Source organism: Phalaenopsis equestris, unplaced genomic scaffold (assembly GCF_001263595.1).
Source record: "Phalaenopsis equestris unplaced genomic scaffold, ASM126359v1 Scaffold000316, whole genome shotgun sequence".
NCBI classification, from domain to species: Eukaryota; Viridiplantae; Streptophyta; class Magnoliopsida; order Asparagales; family Orchidaceae; genus Phalaenopsis; species Phalaenopsis equestris.
In genome coordinates this window covers 293,271-297,966 of record NW_018164758.1, presented here as the reverse complement: position 1 = coordinate 297,966, position 4,696 = coordinate 293,271, and positions in this window count along the sequence as shown.

Here is a 4,696-nt window from a genome sequence, read left to right as displayed (position 1 = left end):
AAAATGATCAACAGGAAAATGAACAAACACGGAGCCCTATAGAAAAATCATTACCTCCTTTTTCTCAAAGACTGAAGTAGAAGAATAAAAATAAATAATTTACACTTTTTTAGAAATCCTTAAGAAGTTAACGATAAATATTCCTTTTGTTGAAGCTTTAGAACAAATGTCAAATTATGTGAAATTTATGAAGGATGTATTAAATAAGAAAAGGAATTTTATAGATCATGAGACCGTTGCACTCATTGAATAGTGTAGTGCTATTATTCATAAAAAGCGTCCTGAATAATTAAAAGATCTTGGTAGTTTTACTATACCTTGTGCAATTGGAGAAAAGTTTTACGGAAAAGCTTTATGTGATTTAGGAGCGAGTATCAATCTTATGCCTTTATCAATTTTTAAACGTTTAGATTTGAGAGAAATTTCCCCTACTACTGTAACTCTTCAGTTAGCTGGTCGATCAATAACTTGTCCAAAAGGAGTTATAGAAGATGTGCTAGTAAAGCGGATCCTCAAAGAAGATTAAACTCAATAATGAAATAAGTTGTTAAAAAAGGGATTTTAAAGTGATTAGATACTGGAATTATATATCTTATTTCAGATAGTGCTTGAGTAAGCCCAATTCACTGTGTTCCAAAGAAAGGAGGAGTGACTGTTGAAGAAAACAAGAAAAATGAATTAATACCAATAAGACAAGTAACTGGTTTGCGAATTTGCATTGACTATAGAAAACTAAATATGGCCACCAGAAAAGATCGCTTTCCTTTGCCCTTTCTAGAGCAAATGTTGGATAGATTGGCTAGTAACAAATACTATTGCTTTTTAGATGGATATATCAGATATCACCAAATTCCAATTGCTCTAGAGGATCAAGAGAAAACAACGTTTATAAGCCCATATGGAACATTTGCTTTTCGTTAACATTTACTCTTCGTAGAATGTCTTTTGGACTATGCTAGGCACCTGCAACATTTTAAAGATGCATGATGTCAATTTTTAGCAATTTTATAGAGCATGGAATGAAAATGTTTATGGATGATTTTTCTGTATTTGGGACTTTGTTTGAGTTATGTCTTAATAATTTAGAAAAAGTTCTGGAGATATGTGGAAAAAATCAACATAGTCTTAAATTGGGAAAAATGAAAATTTATGGTTGCAAGAGGTATTATTCTTGTGCATAAAATTTTTGAAAAAGACATGGAAGTAGATCATGCAAAAATCCAAGTTATAGAAAAATTACCACCTCCTAATAATATTAAAGGGGTGAGAAGTTTTCTAAGACATGCTGGTTTTTACAGGCGCTACATAAAAAAAAATTCAAAAATAACTAAACCCCTATGCCAACTTTTAGAAAAAAATACAAAATTTGATTTTAATGAGTAACAACATTTGAGTTATTAAAGAAAAAATTAATCACTGCACCTATAATAGTACAACCTGACTGGGAGAAACCATTTGAAATAATATGTGATGCTAGTGATTATGTTATTGGGGTTGTATTAGGACAAAGGCACGACAAAGTTTTTAAAGTTATATATTCTGCTAGTAAAACTCTAAATAATGTTCAAATTAATTATACTACTACTAAAAGAGAGTTATTAGCTATTGTTTATATCTTTGATAAATTTAGATCTTATTTAATTGGAACTAAATGTATAGTACATACAGATCATTCTGCTATTAAATACTTGATGCAAAAGAAGGATGCTAAACCAAGATTAATTAGATGGATACTTCGATTGCAAGAGTTTGATTTTACTGTGGTACATAGAAAAAGAAATGATAATCAAAGAGTTGATCATTTGTCTAGAATAGAAATAAAAATATTAACTAATTTTGCAAATGAAATTTTAGAAAATTTCCCTGATGAAAATTTACATAGTATTGATGAAATGGATGTACCGTGGTATGCTGATATGGTAAACTATATTGTAAGTGACATTCTACCACCTGATATCAAGAATCCACAATTAAAAAAATTTATCTATGATTCGAATGACTATTTTTGGGATGACCCATATTTATATAAACAATGTAAATATTTAATTATTAGAAAATGTGTGCCTTATGAAGAAACTCAACAGATAATTGACAGATGTCATGATTTTAAATTTGGAGGACATTTTGGAATAAATAAAACTGTATATAAAATTTTGCAAGTTGGATTTTATTGGACTACTATTTTTAGAGATGTTAATGAATATATTAAAACATGCGATAGATGTCAACGAGTAAGAAATATTTTCAAAAGAAACGAAATGCCTCTAAATTACACATTCGAAATTGAAAATTTTGATGTGTGGGAATTATACTTTATGAGACCATTTATGCCTTCATTGGGAAATTTATATATATTACTTGTTGATTATATATCTAAGTGGATTGAAGCTATTGTTGAGCCTAGATGTGAAGCTCGAAGTGTTTTTAAATTTTTAATTAAAAATATTTTTACAAGATATGGAATGCCAAAAATAATTATTACTCGAGAGTAATCATTACTGATGGAGGATCTCATTTCAGGAATAAGAGAATCAAAAAATTAATCAAGAAATATGATATAATGCATAGATTCTCTACTGCTTATCATCCTCATACTAGTGGTGTAGCAGAAATATCGAATCGTGAAATTAAACGCATTTTATAAACAGCTGTATATCCTTATAAATTGGATTGGTCTGCTAGACTAGATACTACATTATGGGCATATAAAACTGCTTATAAAACTCCTATAGGAATGTCCCCATATAGATTGATTTTTGGAAATACATGTCATTTACCAGTAGAATTGAAACATAAAGCATTATGGGCTATTAAAGAATTTAATTTTAATTTAAAAGATGCTGGTGAGAAAATGTTTTTGCAACTCAATGAACTTCAAGAGATTAGAAATGAAGCATATGATAATGAAAAAATCTATAAAGAGAAAATGAAAATATGGCATGATTGGAAGATTGTTAAGAAGAAATTTAATCCTGGACAAGAAGTTCTACTATATAATACAAGATTGAGATTGTTTCTAGGAAAACTAAAATCAAGATAGTTATGACCATTTAAAGTCATTAACGTCTATCATTATGGAACTGTTCTTATTAAAGATCCTAACATTAGAAAGATATTTAAATTTCATGGGCATCGTTTGAAACATTATTATGAAGGCACATACCTTAATTTAAAGAAGTTTTAATGTTAAGTCAACTCAACTAAACAAATGGTATGTCGGGCTGATGACATTAAACCAAGCGCTTTGTGGGAGGCAACCCATACGTATATCGCTATGTATTACTATTTAGTTTGTTAAGTGTCTTATATATTGGTAGATAATAATTCTACACAATTGCATTTATTATAAATTAAGTCAAATATTGCTATTGGAGGAAAATTTGGAATCGAATTGAATAAAAAAAATAAAAATCATAATTTTGGTCACTGGCACCGACGCCGCCAGAATGGGCACCTACGGCGCCCTAGATAACAGACATCAGTGCCGGCAGCGCCAATCAGGAGCGTCGACGGCGCCGAGTGTGGTTGGACGATTTTAAATGACTTTTGGCGGGCTTTGGCGCTATTTCAATTTATAATAACTGTCGGGATGAGTTTAAAAAGTCCTAGAAACATCCTTGGATGCCTAGTAACTTTCTATTTTCGGATTCCATGGCTTCCAATTCCAGAAATACTTTGATGTATGAAGTTTTCAACAAAAGAAAGTTTATTAGTTTTGACGCGCAACGATTATACGATAAAGTTATTACGAAGAGGAGATTCATCAAGGAAAGAGGATTCGTTAACCATGAAGTGATCAATCCTACTAGTCCAATTGATAAAATCTTTCTGCAAAGGCGTTGGGAAGGTATGTGTTACACTACGTCTGCGGTTGTCGTACATGTGGTGAAAGATTTTTATGTAAACTTACATGGAATTACTCAAGGTGTTGTTTTCGTACGAGGTAATGCTGTACCATTTACTCCTGCAAGGATTAATGAATTGTATATGATAGACAACATTCCAATCTGTCATTATACAAATTTCGTTCCTACATGAGATTTGATGCAATACATGTATAATCTTCTGATGGATGAAAGTGATATGTGGGAGATACGAGATGAAGGATATGTTAGTTTCTCCACATCATTACTTAATCCAATTTCGAAGCAATGACATTTCTTTATTGTTGTAAAATTACTCCATACTATGAAAATTAGTAGAGTTACCAAAGAATGTGCTATTTTAAATTACTGCATTCAAATGGAAAAACCCATTGATATAGGGCCTATTATATTTAAATATATTATGGGTATCCTTACTAGTGGACAAATTTATGGACTTGGGCATCCATCTACCATCTTTTTGATTTGCAGTCAAGCCCAAGTTCCATATGAAAGTTGGGAAAAGACTTTATTATCTTGGGAGTCCATGAATCCTATAGATGAGAATTATTGTGGAAATGAAAATGAAGTATTAGAAGCCATCATAGATCAATCTTCACATGCTTCAACTCCATTAATACCACCAACAATTGAAAGTTTGCTTACTTTGGAAAAAAATTGAAGAAAATTGAAAGGGAACTTCAGAGTATTATGAATGCAGTAGGAGATATTAAATACCTTTTTCATCACCTAGATTGGAGAATAAAAGAAAATTTTGATCACACTGGAACTTTTGAAGCAGGATTAGTTTGAATGTTTAAATAAAAAGGGTG